This window comes from Pseudophryne corroboree, chromosome 3, assembly GCF_028390025.1.
Source record: "Pseudophryne corroboree isolate aPseCor3 chromosome 3, aPseCor3.hap2, whole genome shotgun sequence".
Lineage (NCBI taxonomy): Eukaryota > Metazoa > Chordata > Amphibia > Anura > Myobatrachidae > Pseudophryne > Pseudophryne corroboree.
Genome location: NC_086446.1, coordinates 508,211,557 through 508,232,299, shown reverse-complemented (window position 1 = coordinate 508,232,299; position 20,743 = coordinate 508,211,557). Strand labels below are relative to the sequence as shown.

Below are 20,743 nucleotides of genomic sequence, written 5' to 3'. Positions count from 1 at the left end.
GGCTACCAGGTCTGATAGACCTACCCCAAATAACTCCTCCCCCTTATAAGGCAATACTTCCATGTGCCTTTTGGAATCCGCATCACCTGACCACTGCTGCGTCCATAACCCTCTTCTTGCAGAAATGGACAGCGCGCTAACTCTTGATGCCAGTCGGCAAATATCCCTCTGCGCATCACGCATATATAAAAATGCATCTTTTAAATGCTCTATAGTCAGTAATATACTGTCCCTATCTAGGGTATCAATATTTTCAGTCAGGGAATCCGACCACGCCACCCCAGCACTGCACATCCAGGCTGAGGCGATTGCTGGTCGCAGTATAACACCCGTGTGAGTGTATATACATTTTAGGATATTCTCCTGCTTTCTGTCGGCAGGTTCCTTTAGGGCGGCCGTATCAGGAGAGGGTAGTGCTACCTGTTTAGACAAGCGTGTGAGCGCTTTATCCACCCTAGGGGGTGTTTCCCAACGTGCCCTATCCTCTGGCGGGAAAGGGTATGATGCCAATAACCTTTTAGGAATTATCAGTTTTTTATCGGGGGAAACCCACGCCTCATCACACACTTCATTTAATTCCTCGGATACAGGAAAAACTACAGGCAGTTTTTTCTCACCAAACATAATACCCTTTTTAGTGGTACTTGTATTATCAGAAATATGCAAAACATTTTTCATTGCCTCAATCATGTAACGTGTGGCCCTACTGGAAGTTACATTTGTCTCATCATCGTCGACACTGGAGTCAGTATCCGTGTCTGTGTCTGCCATCTGTGGTAACGGGCGTTTTAGAGCCCCTGATGGCGTTTGAGACCACTGGACAGGCACAAGCTGAGTAGCCAGCTGTCTCATATCGTCAACTGTCTTTCGTAAAGAGCTGACATTGTCACGCAATTCCTTCCATAAGCTCATCCACTCAGGTGTCGACTCCCTAGGGGGTGACAACTCTATTATAGGCAATTGCTCCGCCTCCATCTCATTTTCCTCCTCAAACATGTCGACACAATCGTACCGACACACCGCACACACACAGGGAATGCTCTGATAGAGGACAGGACCCCACTAGCCCTTTGGTGAGACAGAGGGAGAGTATGCCAGCACACACCAGAGCGCTATATATAGACAGGAATACCACCATATAACGTGCTTTTCCCTTTATAGCTGCTGTTAGTATAAAACTGCGCCAAATTAGTGCCCCCCCTCTCTTTTTTACCCTTTTCTGTAGTGCAGGACTGCAGGGGAGAGTCAGGGAGACGTCCTTCCAGCGGAGCTGTGATGGAAAATGGCGCCCGTGTGCTGAGGAGATAGGCTCCGCCCCCTTCTCGGCGGCCTTTTCTCCCGCCGATTTTTCCGGACCTCTTCTTGCTTCTGGCTCTGTAAGGGGGCCGTCGGCGCGGCTCTGGGACCTGACTCCGAGGCTGGGCCTGTGTTCGGTCTCTCTGGAGCTAATGGTGTCCAGTAGCCTAAGAAGCCCAATCCACTCTGCACGCAGGTGAGTTCGCTTCTTCTCCCCTTAGTCCCTCGATGCAGTGAGCCTGTTGCCAGCAGGTCTCACTGAAAATAAAAAACCTAAAACTAAACTTTCACTAAGAAGCTCAGGAGAGCCCCTAGTGTGCACCCTTCTCGGCCGGGCACAAAAATCTAACTGAGGCTTGGAGGAGGGTCATAGGGGGAGGAGCCAGTGCACACCAGGTAGTCCTAAAGCTTTACTTTTGTGCCCAGTCTCCTGCGGAGCCGCTATTCCCCATGGTCCTTACGGAGTTCCCAGCATCCACTAGGACGTCAGAGAAATTTGCTTTAGACAGCTTTAGTCCCCACATATAGGGCCTAATTCAGTAAGGAGAGCAAATTCTGCTAATTAGCAGAATTTGCTATCCTTTTACCAGCATGCTGGGGGCCGCCCGGAGCTGGGCAAGGCCGCCCAGAATGCTGACCGATGCCTCCCGCAGTTAAACAAGCAGAAATTGCGAAGGCATCGCAATTTCTGCTTGTTACCAGAAACTGTGGAAGCCTCCTGCCGGCGCAGCTTAGCTGCGCCCGCAGAAGAACCATCGCCATCTTCCTGATCGCGGCGGCTGCGTGTGACGTCACGCAGCCACCGTGATCACGGTCCCGACACACCCCTGTTCGGCCGCCTCCGCCCCCGCAGCGCTTCGTCTCCTCCCTGGAAACGGGGCATTGCCCACCCCGCGACCGCCTCTGCCTGATTGACAGGCGGAGGCGATTGCATTTTCTACGGCCCCCCGCAGAAAATGTGGGCGCATGCGCAGGACAGGCACTGCAGCCGCATCTTTATCTCAGAAATTGCGGTTGGATCGCAACCTGAATTAGACCCATAGTACACTGATATTTAAAAAAAAGAGCTCCACTCAAAGCTAAAAATGTAGTTTTGGGTACAGTTCAATGAGTTAATATCTATAAAAAATAACATGTACATTGGACGTGCAGTTAGCTGGATCTATTTATCCACCTGTAATGGCCCCATGCGGCACTCACTTCTCTTACTGCTAAGCATGGTAACACTCTCCTGGGAAACTGCTACTTGCATTAATAGGAAATTCACAGCAGATGGGGTTTTTTTAACTTCAGTATATTCATTGAGATTTTATCAAACATGTTGGATACAGAATGCAAAAAGGGAAGGGTAAAGGTACACTGAAGGGAGGGGAAGATCATAGTGGCGAACAAACACAATACAGCAATTAAAATAAGAATTTACTTACCGATAATTCTATTTCTCGGAGTCCGTAGTGGATGCTGGGGTTCCTGAAAGGACCATGGGGAATAGCGGCTCCGCAGGAGACAGGGCACAAAAAGTAAAGCTTTATGATCAGGTGGTGTGTACTGGCTCCTCCCCCTATGACCCTCCTCCAAGCCTCAGTTAGGATACTGTGCCCGGACGAGCGTACACAATAAGGAAGGATTTATGAATCCCGGGTAAGACTCATACCAGCCACACCAATCACACCGTATAACCTGTGATCTGAACCCAGTTAACAGCATGATAACAGAGGAGCCTCTGAAAGATGGCTCCCTACAACAATAACCCGATTTAGGTAACAATAACTATGTACAATTATTGCAGATAATCCGCACTTGGGATGGGCGCCCAGCATCCACTACGGACTCCGAGAAATAGAATTATCGGTAAGTAAATTCTTATTTTCTCTATCGTCCTAGTGGATGCTGGGGTTCCTGAAAGGACCATGGGGATTATACCAAAGCTCCCAAACGGGCGGGAGAGTGCGGATGACTCTGCAGCACCGAATGAGAGAACTCCAGGTCCTCCTTAGCCAGGGTATCAAATTTGTAGAATTTTACAAACGTGTTCTCCCCCGACCACGTAGCCGCTCGGCAGAGTTGTAATGCCGAGACCCCTCGGGCAGCCGCCCAAGAAGAACCCACCTTCCTTGTGGAGTGGGCATTTACCGATTTTGGCTGTGGCAGGCCTGCCACATAATGTGCAAGCTGAATCGTACTACAAATCCAGCGAGCAATAGTCTGCTTAGACGCAGGAGCGCCCAACTTGTTGGGAGCATATAGTATAAACAGTGAGTCAGATTTCCTGACTCCAGCTGTCCTTGAAATGTATATTTTTAAAGCTCTGACAACGTCCAACAACTTGGAGTCCTCCAAGTCGCTTGTAGCCGCAGGCACAACAATAGGCTGGTTCAGATGAAATGCTGACACCACCTTAGGGAGAAAATGCGGACGAGTCCGCAGTTCTGCCCTGTCCGAATGGAAAATCAGATATGGGCTTTTGTAAGATAAAGCTGCCAGTTCTGACACTCTCCTGGCCGAAGCCAGGGCGAAGCCAGGGCTAGTAGCATGGTCACTTTCCATGTGAGATATTTCAAATCCACATTTTTTAGTGGTTCAAACCAATGAGATTTGAGAAAGTCCAAAACAACATTGAGATCCCACGGTGCCACTGGAGGCACCACAGGGGGCTGTATATGCAGTACTCCCTTAACAAAAGTCTGGACTTCAGGAACTGAAGCCAATTCTTTCTGGAAGAAAATCGACAGGGCCGAAATTTGAACCTTAATAGATCCCAATTTGAGACCCATAGACAATCCTGATTGCAGGAAATGTAGGAATCGACCCAGTTGAAATTCCTCCGTCGGAGCACTCCGATCCTCGCACCACGCAACATATTTTCGCCAAATGCGGTGATAATGTTGCGCGGTTACTTCCTTCCTTGCTTTAATCAAGGTAGGAATGACTTCTTCCGGAATGCCTTTTCCCTTTAGGATCCGGCGTTCAACCGCCATGCCGTCAAACGCAGCCGCGGTAAGTCTTGAAACAGACAGGGACCCTGCTGAAGCAGATCCCTTCTCAGAGGTAGAGGCCACGGATCCTCCGTGATCATCTCTTGAAGTTCCGGGTACCAAGTCCTTCTTGGCCAATCCGGAGCCACTAGTATCGTTCTTACGCCTCTTTGCCGTATAATTCTCAATACTTTTGGTATGAGAGGCAGAGGAGGAAACACATACACCGACTGGTACACCCAAGGCGTTACCAGCGCGTCCACAGCTATTGCCTGCGGATCTCTTGACCTGGCGCAATACCTGTCCAGTTTTTTGTTGAGGCGAGACGCCATCATGTCCACCATTGGTCTTTCCCAACGGGTTACAAGCATGTGGAAAACTTCTGGATGAAGTCCCCACTCTCCCGGGTGAAGGTCGTGTCTGCTGAGGAAGTCTGCTTCCCAGTTGTCCACTCCCGGGATGAACACTGCTGACAGTGCTATCACATGATTCTCCGCCCAGCGAAGAATCCTTGCAGCTTCTGCCATTGCACTCCTGCTTCTTGTGCCGCCCTGTCTGTTTACATGGGCGACTGCCGTGATGTTGTCCGATGGATCAACACCGGTTTTCCTTGAAGCAGAGGTTCTGCCTGGCTTAGAGCATTGTAGATTGCTCTTAGTTCCAGAATGTTTATGTGAAGAGACGTTTCCAAGCTCGACCACACGCCCTGGAAGTTTCTTCCTTGTGTGACTGCTCCCCAGCCTCTCAGGCTGGCGTCCGTGGTCACCAGGATCCAATCCTGTATGCCGAATCTGCGGCCCTCCAATAGATGAGCACTCTGCAACCACCACAGAAGAGATACCCTTGTCCTTGGAGACAGGGTTATCCGCTGGTGCATCTGAAGATGCGACCCTGACCATTTGTCCAGCAGATCCCTCTGGAAAACTCTTGCGTGGAATCTGCCAAATGGAATTGCTTCGTAAGAAGCCACCATTTTTCCCAGGACTCTTGTGCATTGATGTACAGATACCTTTCCTGGTTTTAGGAGGTTCCTGACAAGCTCGGATAACTCCTTGGCTTTTTCCTCCGGGAGAAAAACCTTTTTCTGAACCGTGTCCAGAATCATCCCCAGGAACAGCAGACGTGTTGTCGGAATTAACTGGGATTTTGGAATATTCAGAATCCACCCGTGCTGCTTTAGCACTTCTTGAGACAGTGCTAGTCCCATCTCTAGCTGTTCTCTGGACCTTGCCCTTATTAGGAGATCGTCCAAGTATGGGATAATTAATACGCCTTTTCTTCGAAGAAGAATCATCATCTCGGCCATTACCTTGGTAAAGACCCGAGGTGCCGTGGACAATCCAAACGGCAGCGTCTGAAACTGATAGTGACAGTTCTGTACGACGAACCTGAGGTACCCCTGGTGTGAGGGCTAAATTGGAACGTGGAGATACGCATCCTTGATGTCCAAGGATACCATAAAGTCCCCTTCTTCCAGGTTCGCTATCACCGCTCTGAGTGACTCCATCTTGAACTTGAACTTTTTTATGTACAGGTTCAAGGATTTCAGATTTAGAATAGGTCTTACCGAGCCATCCGGCTTCGGTACCACAAATAGAGTGGAATAATACCCCTTTCCTTGTTGTAAAAGGGGTACCTTGACTATCACCTGCTGAGAGTACAGCTTGTGAATGGCTTCTAAGACCGTCACCCTGTCGGAGGGGGACGTTGGTAAAGCAGACTTCAGGAAACGGCGAGGTGGAGACGTCTCTAGTTCCAACCTGTAACCCTGAGATATTATCTGCAGGATCCAGGGATCCACCTGCGAGTGAGCCCACTGCGCGCTGAAATTCTTGAGACGACCCCCCACCGCCCCCGAGTCCGCTTGAGAAGCCCCAGCGTCATGCTGAGGCTTTTGTAGAAGCGGGGGAGGGCTTCTGTTCCTGGGAAGGAGCTGCCTGTTGCAGTCTCTTCCCCTTTCCTCTGCCTCGTGGCAGATATGAATATCCCTTTGCTCTCTTGTTTTTAAAGGAACGAAAGGGCTGCGGCTGAAAAGTCGGTGTCTTTTTCTGTTGGGGAGTGACTTGAGGTAAAAAGGTGGATTTCCCGGCTGTAGCCGTGGCCACCAAATCCGATAGACCAACACCAAATAACTCCTCCCCTTTATACGGCAAAACTTCCATATGCCGTTTTGAGTCCGCATCACCTGACCACTGTCGCGTCCATAAACTTCTTCTGGCCGAAATGGACATAGCACTTACCCGTGATGCCAGTGTGCAAATATCCCTCTGTGCATCACGCATATAAAGAAACGCATCCTTTATTTGCTCTAAAGACAGTAAAACATTGTCCCTATCCAGGGTATCAATATTTTCAATCAGGGACTCTGACCAAGCTACCCCAGCACTGCACATCCAGGCTGTCGCTATAGCTGGTCGTAGTATAACACCTGTATGTGTGTATATACTTTTTTGGATATTTTCCATCCTCCTATCTGCTGGATCTTTAAGTGCGGCCGTCTCAGGAGAGGGTAACGCCACTTGTTTTGATAAGCGTGTGAGCGCCTTGTCCACCCTAGGAGGTGTTTCCCAGCGCGCCCTAACCTCTGGCGGGAAAGGGTATAAAGCCAATAACTTCTTTGAAATTAGCAGTTTTTTATCGGGGGCAACCCACGCTTCATCACACACCTCATTTAATTCATCTGATTCAGGAAAAACTATAGGTAGCTTTTTCACACCCCACATAATACCCTGTTTTGTGGTACCTGTAGTATCAGCAATATGTAACGCCTCCTTCATTGCCAAAATCATATAACGTGTGGCCCTACTGGAAAATACGGTTGATTCGTCACCGTCGCCACTGGAATCAGTGCCTGTGTCTGGGTCCGTGTCGACCGACTGAGGTAACGGGCGTTTTACAGCCCCTGACGGTGTTTGAGGCGCCTGGTCAGGTGCTGATTGATTGTCCGGCCGTCTCATGTCGTCAAACGACTGCTTTAGCGTGTTGACACTATCCCGTAATTCCATAAATAAAGCCATCCATTCTGGTGTCGACTCCCTAGGGGGTGACATCCCCATATTTGGCAATTGCTCCGCCTCCACACCAATATCGTCCTCATACATGTCGACACACACGTACCGACACACAGCAGACACACAGGGAATGCTCTTAAAGAAGACAGGACCCCACTAGCCCTTTGTGGAGACAGAGGGAGAGTTTGCCAGCACACACCAAAAGCGCTATATATGACAGGGATAGCCTTATAATAAGTGCTCCCTATATAGCTGCTTTAATATATATAATTTTGCCACAATTTTGCCCCCCCTCTCTTGTTTTACCCTGTTTCTGTAGTGCAGTGCAGGGGAGAGCCTGGGAGCCTTCCTGACCAGCGGAGCTGTGTGAGGAAAATGGCGCTGTGTGCTGAGGAGATAGGCCCCGCCCCTTTTTCGGCGGGCTCGTCTCCCGCTCTTTAACGGATTCTGGCAGGGGTTAAATATCTCCATATAGCCCCCGGAGGCTATATGTGAGGTATTTTATGCCAAAAAATAGGTTTACATTGCTTCCCAGGGCGCCCCCCCCCCAGCGCCCTGCACCCTCAGTGACTGCCGTGTGAAGTGTGCTGAGAGCAATGGCGCACAGCTGCAGTGCTGTGCGCTACCTTAAGAAGACTGAGGAGTCTTCTGCCGCCGATTCTGGACCTTCTTCTCTTTTCAGCATCTGCAAGGGGGCCGGCGGCGAGGCTCCGGTGACCATCCAGGCTGTACCTGTGATCGTCCCTCTGGAGCTAATGTCCAGTAGCCAAAGAAGCCAATCCATCCTGCACGCAGGTGAGTTCACTTCTTCTCCCCTAAGTCCCTCGTTGCAGTGATCCTGTTGCCAGCAGGACTCACTGTAAAATAAAAAACCTAAGCTAAACTTTTCTAAGCAGCTCTTTAGGAGAGCCACCTAGATTGCACCCTTCTCGGACGGGCACAAAAACCTAACTGAGGCTTGGAGGAGGGTCATAGGGGGAGGAGCCAGTACACACCACCTGATCATAAAGCTTTACTTTTTGTGCCCTGTCTCCTGCGGAGCCGCTATTCCCCATGGTCCTTTCAGGAACCCCAGCATCCACTAGGACGATAGAGAAAGTAATATATATATAAATGCACAATAGAGCAAGTGGCAAGCTAGCAATGAAATGTAATATTCCAAGTGGGTGCAGCAGAGTACTATGGCTATGTGACACACAGAGTCAACAGGATGTGAAGTCTCAGAACAATGAGCAGATTGAATGATATTTAACCAATCCTCGTGATAAAAGGCCCTCATACATCTACAGAATCCGCTGTTTTCCCGACTCCCCAACCTGACTGGAACCACAGATGATCAGCGATCTGTTGGGAAATCGGGGAAATTCATGAATTGACGATCCGGATGTAGTCTCAGAGGGCCTAATTCATAGCTGTACACAGTGGAACTAGCGATCGGTGGTCCCAGGTGCGACAAAATGCTTTGGGCCCCCCTCATCCCATCCAAGTCCACCCCCTCACCCCTGGAGAGGATCTGGTGAGGGCGACCTGCTCAGGGTCAGAAAAATGGATACCTAGCAACAGTGCCGTAACTAGTGCTGTTTGCAAGAAATGGCATCGGAGCCCCTCCCCCCATGTGAAACAGGGGCAGTGTAATATAGGGGTGTGGCTTCGTGGGGAAGTGGTGTGGCCACAAAATAATACCAATTCATATAACGGTGCACAGTAGTCTCCATTATTCAAATTACGCCGCACAGTAGCACCACTACACCAGGTAGAGCCCCTTTTACACATTACGGCAGACAGCGTCCCCTTTTTACACATTACGGCAGACAACGTCCCCTTTTTACACATTACGGCAGACAGCGTCTCCTTTTTACACATTACGGCAGACAGCGTCCCCTTTTTACACATTACGGCAGACAGCGTCCCCTTTTTACACATTACGGCAGACAGCGTCCCCTTTTTACACATTACGGCAGACAACGTCCCCTTTTTACACATTACGGCAGACAGCGTCCCCTTTTACACATTATGGCAGACAGCGTCCCCTTTTTACACATTACGTCAGAGTCCCCTTTTTTTACACATTACGGCAGACAGCATCCCCCTTTTTACACATTAAGGCAGATAGACAGAATAGAAAGAAAGAAAAAGAAAGAAAGAAAGAAAGAAAGAAAGAAAGAAAGAAAGAAAGAAAGAAAGGATAGATTATACTTACTGTCTCTGCTGGCAGTCAGGCTCCTCGGTGCAGCAGCTTCAGGCAGATCCCGGGCAGGGGAGAAGGAGTAGGAGGGAGGGTGAGGAGGGAGCAGCAGCAGCGCAGTGTAATTGGTGGAGGCGCTGCTGCAGCTGTCCCTCTCCTTCACCATTGGCTGTCCTCCGCCGCTGTGAATGCTGGGATGCGCTTCAATGCATTTACAGCTGCAGAGGACAGCCTATGGTGAAGGAAAGGGACAGCTGCAGCAGCACCTCCACCAATTACACAGCGCTGCTGCGGCTCCCTCCTCCACCCGTGGCCGCTGCGCTCCTCTCCTTGGCGGGTTGGCGGGCGAGGGTGGCCCGCAGCACACAGCAGTATGTAAAGAGTCAGTTTGACTCATTACATGCCGCTGGCTTTGGGCCCCTTGACAGTGGCGGGCCCCAGTGCAAGGCACAGCTTGCACTGGCGGTAGTTCCGCCACTGGCTGTACATAAACCTGATGGCTCGAGTGCAACTACGATGGTGGGTACATTGCGCTGCACAGGACCATGCCTGACATGCTGTCGCTATTGGGGGGCAGAGCGGGAGACGGTGACCGAGACCATTCTAAAAAGTGAGGGCATGTGATCTGTGTTTTTTAGGGATGCCAAGGCCAGGGTCTACGTCTTCTGATGCAGATTTCCTGACTCTGGAGGTCATTCTAAGTAAGATTAACCGATGGTCACGATGGTGATCTGATGCTGAAGCTTCAGACACAGCACTTGTCTTCATACACCTCTACTATTGCTGCGTGTCCAAAGATGCAGAAGTGATGCGAAATGCGTTCATCTCTGAATCACCTCCATAGGCAAACACGGGAGATTTCCAGTTGCCCGAAAACCTTGCTTCCCCATAGCCTGGCCAGTGGCCACTACATGCAGTATAAAGGGCCTAATTCAGGTTGGATCGCAGATCGCGATCCAACCAAAATTTCTGCGTTTGCCCTGCGGGCGCAGGGCCCGTCCTGCACATGCGCATGCATTTACTGCGGGTGACCCGCAGTAAATGTGAACGCCTCTGCCTGAGAGGCGTTCTCGGGACGGGGAGAGCAATTATTTGTTTCCAAGGTGGAGATGGAGCGTTGCGGGGCAGCAGCAGGGAAACAGGGGTGGTGGCTTCCGAATGGGGGCATGATGTGGGCGTGATCAGGGCGGCTGCGTGACGTCACACGCAGACGCTCCGATCAAAAAATAAGAATTTACTTACCGATAATTCTATTTCTCATAGTCCGTAGTGGATGCTGGGGACTCCGTCAGGACCATGGGGAATAGCGGCTCCGCAGGAGACAGGGCACATCTAAAGAAAGCTTTTAGGATCACATGGTGTGTACTGGCTCCTCCCCCCATGACCCTCCTCCAAGCCTCAGTTAGGTACTGTGCCCGGACGAGCGTACACAATAAGGAAGGATCTTGAATCCCGGGTAAGACTCATACCAGCCACACCAATCACACTGTACAACTTGTGATCTGAACCCAGTTAACAGTATGATAACAAACGAAGTAGCCTCTGAAAAGATGGCTCACAACAATAATAATAACCCGATTTTTGTAACAATAACTATGTACAAGTATTGCAGACAATCCGCACTTGGGATGGGCGCCCAGCATCCACTACGGACTATGAGAAATAGAATTATCGGTAAGTAAATTCTTATTTTCTCTAACGTCCTAGTGGATGCTGGGGACTCCGTCAGGACCATGGGGATTATACCAAAGCTCCCAAACGGGCGGGAGAGTGCGGATGACTCTGCAGCACCGAATGAGAGAACTCCAGGTCCTCCTTAGCCAGAGTATCAAATTTGTAAAATTTTACAAACGTGTTCTCCCCTGACCACGTAGCTGCTCGGCAAAGTTGTAATGCCGAGACCCCTCGGGCAGCCGCCCAAGATGAGCCCACCTTCCTTGTGGAGTGGGCCTTTACAGATTTAGGCTGTGGCAGGCCTGCCACAGAATGTGCAAGTTGGATTGTGCTACAGATCCAACGCGCAATCGTCTGCTTAGACGCAGGAGCACCCATCTTGTTGGGTGCATACAATATAAACAACGAGTCAGATTTTCTGACTCCAGCTGTCCTTGAAATATATATTTTTAATGCTCTGACAACGTCCAGTAACTTGGAGTCCTCCAAGTCGCTAGTAGCCGCAGGCACCACAATAGGCTGGTTCAAGTGAAAAGCCGAAACCACCTTAGGGAGAAAATGAGGACGTGTCCGCAGTTCTGCCCTGTCCGAATGGAAAATCAGATATGGGCTTTTGTACGATAAAGCCGCCAACTCTGAAACTCTCCTGGCTGAAGCCAGGGCCAGTAGCATGGTTACTTTCCATGTAAGATACTTCAAATCTACAGATTTGAGAGGCTCAAACCAATGAGATTTGAGAAAATCCAAAACTACGTTTAGATCCCACGGTGCCACTGGGGGCACAATCGGGGGCTGTATATGTAGTACACCCTTGACAAAAGTTTGTACTTCAGGCACTGAAGCCAATTCCTTCTGGAAGAAGATTGATAAGGCCGAAATTTGAACTTTAATAGACCCCAATTTGAGGCCCATAGACAATCCTGCCTGCAGGAAATGTAAGAATCGACCCAATTGAAATTCTTCCGTTGGGGCCTTCTTGGCTTCACACCACGCAACATATTTTCTCCAAATGCGGTGATAATGTTGTGCGGTCACTTCCTTCCTAGCCTTAATCAAGGTAGGAATAACTTCCTCTGGAATGCCCTTTTCTTTTAGAATCCGACGTTCAACCGCCATGCCGTCAAACGCACTCGCGGTAAGTCTTGGAACATACAAGGTCCCTGCTGAAGCAGATCCCTTCTTAGAGGTAGAGGCCACGGATCCTCCGTGAGCATCTCTTGAAGTTCCGGATACCAAGTTCTTCTTGGCCAATCCGGAGCCACTAGTATTGTTCTTACTCCCCTTTTCCGAATAATTCTCAGTACCTTTGGTATGAGAGGCAGAGGAGGAAACACATACACTGACTGGTACACCCATGGTGTTACCAGAGCGTCCACAGCTATTGCCTGAGGGTCTCTTGACCTGGCGCAATATCTGTCCAGTTTTTTGTTGAGGCGAGACGCCATCATATCCACCTTTGGTTTTTCCCAACGGTTCACAATCATGTGGAAAACTTCCGGATGAAGTCCTCACTCTCCCGGGTGAAGGTCGTGTCTGCTGAGGAAGTCTGCTTCCCAGTTGTCCACTCCCAGGATGAACACTGCTGACAGTGCTATGACATGATTTTCCGCCCAGCGAAGAATCCTTGCAGCTTCTGTCATTGCTCTTCTGCTTCTCGTGCCGCCTTGTCTGTTTACGTGGGCGACTGCCGTGATGTTGTCCGACTGGATCAACACCGGCTGACCCTGAAGCAGCGGTTTTGCCAAGCTTAGAGCATTGTATATCGCTCTTAGCTCCAGTATATTTATGTGAAGAGACGTCTCCAGGTCTGACCATACACCCTGGAAGTTTCTTCCCTGTGTGACTGCTCCCCAGCCACGTAGGCTGGCATCCGTAGTCACCAGGACCCAGTCCTGTATGCCGAACCTGCGGCCCTCTAACAGATGGGCACTCTGCAACCACCACAGGAGAGACAACCTTGTTCTTGGTGACAGTGTTATCCGCTGATGCATGTGCAGATGCGATCCGGACCATTTGTCCAGCAGATCCCACTGAAATGTTCGTGCATGGAATCTGCCGAATGGAATTGCTTCGTAAGAAGCCACCATCTTTCCCAGGACTCTTGTGCATTGATGTACTGACACAGTTCCTGGTTTTAGGAGGTTCCTGACCAGTTCGGATAACTCCCTTGCTTTCTCCTCCGGGAGAAACACCTTTTTCTGAACCGTGTCCAGAATCATTCCCAGGAACAGCAGACGTGTTGTCGGGGTCAATTGAGATTTTGGAAGATTCAGAATCCACCCGTGTTGCTGAAGCACTACTTGGGTTAGTGCTACACCGACTTCCAGCTGTTCTCTGGACTTTGCCCTTATCAGGAGATCGTCCAAGTAAGGGATAATTAATACGCCTTTTCTTCGTAGAAGAACCATCATTTCGGTCATTACCTTGGTAAAGACCCGAGGGGCCGTGGACAAACCAAACGGCAGCGTTTGAAACAGATAATGACAGTCTTGTATCACGAACCTGAGATACCCTTGGTGTGAGGGGTAAATTGGGACATGCAGATAAGCATCTTTTATGTCCAGGGACACCATGAAGTCCCCTTCTTCCAGATTCGCTATCACTGCTCTGAGTGACTCCATCTTGAACTTGAATTTCTGTATGTACAGGTTCAAGGATTTCAGATTTAGAATAGGTCTTACCGAACCGTCCGGCTTCGGTACCACAAATAGTGTGGAATAATACCCCTTTCCCTGTTGTAGGAGGGGTACCTTGACTATCACCTGCTGAGAATACAGCTTGTGAATGGCTTCCAATACCGTCGTCCTTTCTGAGGGAGACGTTGGTAAAGCAGACTTTAGGAACCGGCGAGGGGGAGACCTTTCGAACTCCAACATGTAACCCTGAGATACTATCTGCAGGATCCACGGGTCCACCTGTGAGCGAGCCCACTGATTGCTGAAAATCTTTAGTCGACCCCCCACCGCTCCTGAGTCCGCTTGTAAAGCCCCAGCGTCATGCTGATGGCTTTGTAGAACCCGGGGCGGGCTTCTGGTCCTGGGCAGGGGCTGCTTGCTGCCCTCTCTTACCCTTTCCTCTGCCTCGCGGCAGATAAGACTGTCCTTTTGCTCGCTTGTTTTTATAGGAGCGAAAGGACTGCGGCTGAAAAGACGGTGTCTTTTTCTGTTGGGAGGGGGTCTGAGGTAAAAAAGTGGATTTGCCGGCAGTTGCCGTGGCCACCAGATCCGATAGACCGACCCCAAATAATTCCTCTCCTTTATATGGCAACACTTCCATATGCCTTTTGGAATCCGCATCACCTGACCACTGTCGCGTCCATAAACTTCTTCTGGCAGATATGGACATCGCACTTACTCTTGATGCTAGAGTACAAATATCCCTCTGAGCATCTCGCATATAAAGAAACGCATCCTTTAATTGCTCTAGAGTCAATAAAATACTGTCCCTATCCAGGGTATCAATATTTTCAGTCAGGGAATCCAACCACACTACCCCAGCACTGCACATCCAGGCTGAGGCTATTGCCGGTCGCAGTATAACACCAGTATGAGTGTATATACTTTTCAGGTTAGTTTCCAGCCTCCTATCCGCTGGATCCTTGAGGGCGGCCGTATCAGGAGACGGCAACGCCACTTGCTTTGATAAACGTGTGAGCGCCTTATCCACCCTAGGGGGTGTTTCCCAGCGCGTCCTAACCTCTGGTGGGAAAGGGTATAATGCCAATAACTTCTTAGAAATTAGCAGTTTTCTATCTGGGTTAACCCACGCTTCATCACACACGTCATTCAATTCCTCTGATTCTGGAAAAGCTACAGGTAGTTTTTTCACCCCCCACATAATACCCCTTTTTGAGGTACCAGCAGTATCAGAGATCTGCAAAGCCTCCTTCATTGCCGTGATCATATAACGTGTGGCCCTGTTGGAAAATACGTTTGTTTCTTCACCGTCGACACTAGATTCATCTGTGTCGGTACCCGTGTCGACTGACTGAGGTAAGGGACGTTTTACAGCCCCTGACGGTGTCTGAGACGCCTGAGCCGGTACTGACTGGTTTTCCGGCCGTCTCATTTCGTCTACTGACTTTTGTAATGTACTAACATTATCACGTAATTCCATAACTAAAGCCATCCATTCCGGTGTCGACTCCCTAGGGGGTGACATCACCATTACCGGCAATTGCTCTGCCTCCACACCAACATCGTCCTCATACATGTCGACACACACGTACCGACACACAGCAGCCACACAGGGAATGCTCTAATCGAAGACAGGACCCCCTTAGCCCTTTGGGGAGACAGAGGGAGAGTTTGCCAGCACACACCAAAAGCGCTATAAATGTATATAAACAACCCTAAAAGGTGTTGTTTTTGTTATAAGCGCTTTTAATATATAAATATCGCCAATTTATGCCCCCCTTCTCTTTGTTACCCTGTTTCTGTAGTGCAGTGCAGGGGAGAGTCCTGGGAGCCTTCCTCACAGCGGAGCTGAGCAGGAAAATGGCGCTGAGTGCTGAGGAGAATAAGCTCCGCCCCTTTTCCGGCGGGCTTTTCTCCCGGGTTTTGAGAAATCTGGCCTGGGTTAAATACATACATATAGCCTTAATGGCTATATGTGATGTATTCTTTGCCACTAAAGGTATTTAATATTGCTGCCCAGGGCGCCCCCAGCAGCGCCCTGCACCCTCCGTGACTGGTCAGTGAGAAGTGTGTAGCAACAATGGCGCACAGCTGCCGTGCTGTGCGCTACCTTCATGAAGACTGAAGAGTCTTCTGCCGCCTGTTTCCGGACCTCCGATCTTCAGCATCTGTAAGGGGGGTCGGCGGCGCGGCTCCGGGACGAACCCCAGGATGACCTGTGTTCCGACTCCCTCTGAAGCTATGTCCAGTAGCCTAAGACTCCAATCCATCCTGCACGCAGGCGAGTTGAAAATCTCTCCCCTAAGTCCCTCGATGCAGTGAGCCTGTTGCCAGCAGGACTCACTGAGATTTAAAACCTAAAAAAACTTTTTCTAAGCAGCTCTTTAGGAGAGCCACCTAGATTGCACCCTGCTCGGACGGGCACAAAAACCTAACTGAGGCTTGGAGGAGGGTCATGGGGGGAGGAGCCAGTACACACCATGTGATCCTAAAAGCTTTCTTTAGATGTGCCCTGTCTCCTGCGGAGCCGCTATTCCCCATGGTCCTGACGGAGTCCCCAGCATCCACTAGGACGTTAGAGAAATATGGTGATGCTGAAATTGCGGTCCGATCGCAATTTCAGCGCAATCACAGTGGGTGGGCTGTGGGTTGCATGCTGGGCGGCCTTGCCCTGCGATGGGCAGCCTCCAGCATGCAAGCAAAAGGATTGTAAATTCTGCTGTTTACTGAATAGGGACCAAAGTGCGGAATGAAGCTGCTGCACATGCGGAATGAAGCTGCTGCACGTGCGGAATCAGGGGCGGATCCAGAAAAAAATTACAGGGGGGGCACCATAAGGGGCGTGGCTTCGTTGGAATGGGCGTGGCTTCGTTTGAATGGGCGTGGTATTGCAGGAAAAGACTACCTTATACCCCAGTTTTGCAACCTGCACGCCCAGACGTTGGCCACCACAGGAAAGAAAAATAATCCTGATTCATGCCCCTTACATTATTTGTCATTTTTCCTCCTTATAGTAATGCCCAGTATACATTATTCCACATACTGCAATGGCCCTTAGACATTATTCCACACACAATAATGCACATGACACAATATGCACACACTGTAATGCCCCAGACACATTATGCCACACACCGTAATGCCTGTGACACATTATGACAGGAATCGCAATGCCCGTTATACATTATGCTACACACTGCACTGCCCCTGATACATTATAGCACATACAATGTCTGTGACACATTATGCCACACACTGCAATGACCTTGAGACATTATACCACAATGCCCGTGATATAGTATACCATACACCGTAATGCCTGTGACACATACCGCAATGCCCGTTATACCCTATGCCACACACCGCAATGCCCGTTATATATTATGCCACACTGCAATGACCCTGAGACATTATACCACATACCACAATGCCCGTGATATAGTATACCACACACCGTAATGCCTGACACATTATGACACACACCGCAATGTCCGTGATACATTATGCCACACACTGCAATGACCCTGAGACATTATACCACATATCACAATGCCAGCGATATAGTATACCATACACCGTAATGCCTGTGACACATTATGACACACACCGCAATGTCCGTGATACATTATGCCACACACCGTAATGCCCATTACACATTAAGTCCTACAGTAAGGCTTCTAATTACTTTTCAAATACCTGCTCGTTGTCAGGGGTTTCATGCACTGGGTGTCATGCTCGTTGCCAGGGGTTTCATGCTCTTGGTTCCATGCACGGTGCCAGGGGTTTTCATGCTCAGGGTGTCATGCTCGTTGCCAGGGGTTTCATGCACTGGGTGTCATGCTCGTTGCCAGGGGTTTCATGCACTGGGTGTCATGCTCCTTGCCAGGGGTTTCATGCACTGGGTGTCATGCTCGTTGCTAGGAGGTAGTCCTTGTTGCTAGGGCTGTGCTCCCAGTGCCACATATGTCCCCAGTGCCAGATATTCCCCCACGGTGCCAGGTACTCACATGCCCCCAGTGCCAAATATAGCCCCCCCCCCATGTGCCAGGTACACATATACCCCCAGTGCCAGATATTCCCTGACAGTGCCACATATGCCCCAGTGCCAGATATTCCCCCCCCAGTGCCACATATGCCCCCAGTGCCAGATATCCCCCCCCCCAGTGCCACATATGCCCCCAGTGCCAGATATTCCCCCCCCAGTGCCATATATGCCCCCAGTGCCAGATATTCCCCCCAGTGCCATATATGTCCCCAGTGCCAGATATTCTCCCCCCCCCCTCCCTGCCAAATATGCCCCCAGTGCCAGATATTCCCTCCCCAGTGCCATATATGCCCCCAGTGCCAGATATTCCCCCCAGTGCCATATATGTCCCCAGTGCCAGATATTCTCCCCCCACCCCTCCCTGCCAAATATGCCCCCAGTGCCAGATATTCCCCCCCAGTGCGTCCCCCCCCCCTTCCTCCGCCGCCGCTGCTCCCCCCGCTCCCCTGCTGTTAGGAGGGACACGGAGGGCACAGTGCACGCCTCCCTGTGTCCCTCCTGTGTCTCCGGCGGCCGCGGGTCACTGTAATAAAGGAAGTGCTCACGAACGGCACTTCCTTTATGAGACCAGCGGCCGCCGGAGACCCAGGAGGGACACAGGAGAGGCGCGCACTGTGCCCTCCGTGTCCCTCCTAACAGCAGGGGAGGAAACGAGACCGCAGACTGACATGCGGACGCTCGTCCGCATGTCAGTCTGCACTAAAAATGACAGGGGGGGCACGTGCCTTGGTGCCCCCCCCCTAAATCCGCCACTGTGCGGAATGAAGCTGCTGCACGATTTTCCTACCAAGTGTGATGTGTGTGTGTGTGTGTGTGTGTGTGTGTAGATCAGAGTGCTCAATTATCGCAGCAAAGAGATAATCTGGTAAGTGGCTTACTGTGATCATTGGGTCTGCATACTGTATGACATATACTGCACTTTGTTCATAGTTGCCTACCGTGCTGCCCACTCTTCCAATAGGTGGTAGCGTGGTATCCACATGGGGGCGTGGTTGGTGGCAAGGTGGGCTGTCCGGGGGCGTGGTCAGTGGGAAGGTAGGCAGTCACCGTGCCCCCCCCCCCCTGCTATACAGTAGCGAGAAAACAGGCACTGCACAGTGGGGCCGGAGCTACAATGATGCGGTTCAGTGTAAGTCGCGTCATCAGATTCCCTCGGATTGCCCACTTGCTCTCTGCTGCGGAGGGCCGAGGAGTGCTGCTAGGTAAAGTCGGAGACTTGCCCACCATTCCGGGGGGGCGGTAGAGCCACACGATTTTCGTGAGCCTCCCGGCCATTCCGGGAGGGTAGGCAAGTGTGACTTTGCTTGGGGCAGACTATAGCTTGTTACATGCTAATTATGCATCCTTCATGGGCAGGTGACAATCGCTCTAAAATCAAACGTTTGAAAAAAAACCTCCAAAAATCCTGTGTTTGCCCTTCACCCCTTAATCTTTTGATTTAAGTAATCAAAAGTGAAAGTATGTGTGTTTCCAGATGTAGGCTTCATTCATACTAGTGGCTGTGAAAATACGGCCTAGAAAACGCCTATTAGCTGAGAGGTATGGAAGCGAAGGGGAGCCACATCAGGGGAGGGACTTATAGTAGTGGGAAGCACTTAGAAGGCTAGCGTAAAAACGTCCTCCTATAGAGTGTGGATTACAGGACAGTCCCAAGAGATCCTACTTCACCACACTGATGCCAGCAAACCATAGACTGTGCAGGCCATATTTTGTGTAAATCGAGCTGGGGTAAAATAATCCAATTCAGTCATTTAACAGCATTTCTGTGTGATTAAGACACTTGGACATGCAATGGGCATTAATAAACACATATTCCTATTGCGCAGAAGTAGCCAGGTATCAGAACTTAAAGACAGCAGTAGGCACCATGGGCATCTTATTGGCTCTCAGATGTCACGTTTTGGATAGCCAATAAGAAAAAGCCGTATAAATCTGAACTTGCGTTAATTTTGGCGTTAAAAACAGAGTACATCTGAACCCTGCTCAGGGGTCCTGCTGCTATACTGTCCCCACTAGCTCCCTAGGAGCACATCATGGTAGCTGGGAAGTGTATGGTGTTTTCACGAGGGCATTTCTAACTGTACCCCCTGAAGCACTCCACATTGAAAACAATTGGCATCGGCATAAAGTCTCTCCTGTGTTTGCCAGCAATGAGCCTGGCACAGGCTGTACTGTACTTTACGGTTGTTATGCACACCAGTGCCTGCAGGAAAGTACTGGTGTCAGGACTGTTATGCACTCCAGTGCCTGCAGGAATGTACTGGTGTTTGAACTGTTATGCAAAACAAATGGACTCACAGACAGACTAGGGAATATGACATAACGTACACAGAAGGTGGTAGGGTAACAAAATACACACAACGTGAACAGAGAAGCCCAGAGGCTAAGGAACTGGGTATCTCCCTTGTATTAGAACTGCTCAGATGTGAAAAGCAAGATGTTGTGTTTTAATACATAGAAAACCCGAAATGCTGTTGCTAAGGGCAACAGCAAAACCCTAAAGGGTTACCAACGGGTGTGGCAGTAAACTCCTTGGTCAGAGATGGAATGACAGACACAAGGAGATTCTCCACAATCCTAATTCTCACTTGCAGTGCACAGGTTCGGTTTACTGCCACTAAACTGACCCCTGACACCTAGCACAGTGAGACAGGATTAGACAGGCAAGTCTTAGAATACAGCCGCAAACTTGCTAAGTTCACAGAGTAGTAACAGAACCCCAGCAAGCTAAACGACTGACTCCAGTCTTACTGCTAGGTCTGGATTGGCAGAGTGTAATACCAAATCCCCAGGCCTATTTGCAGTAAGCAACAAACAAATACAAAGCTACACAGTACTGGCTAACTTTCAGAAACTGACTAACCAACAAAGATTCAGCAGCATCTGCTTACCCTGAAAAGAGGCCTTATAAAGCAGGTGCT

At 50.0% G+C, this 20,743-nt stretch overlaps 1 protein-coding gene across 5 annotated transcripts in view; it reads right to left on the bottom strand.

Annotated features, from left to right (window-relative positions):
• The window catches only part of ARHGAP44 (Rho GTPase activating protein 44), a 361,660-nt gene that overhangs the window by 255,936 nt on the left and 84,981 nt on the right, over window positions 1-20,743 (bottom strand). The window lies entirely within an intron of this gene.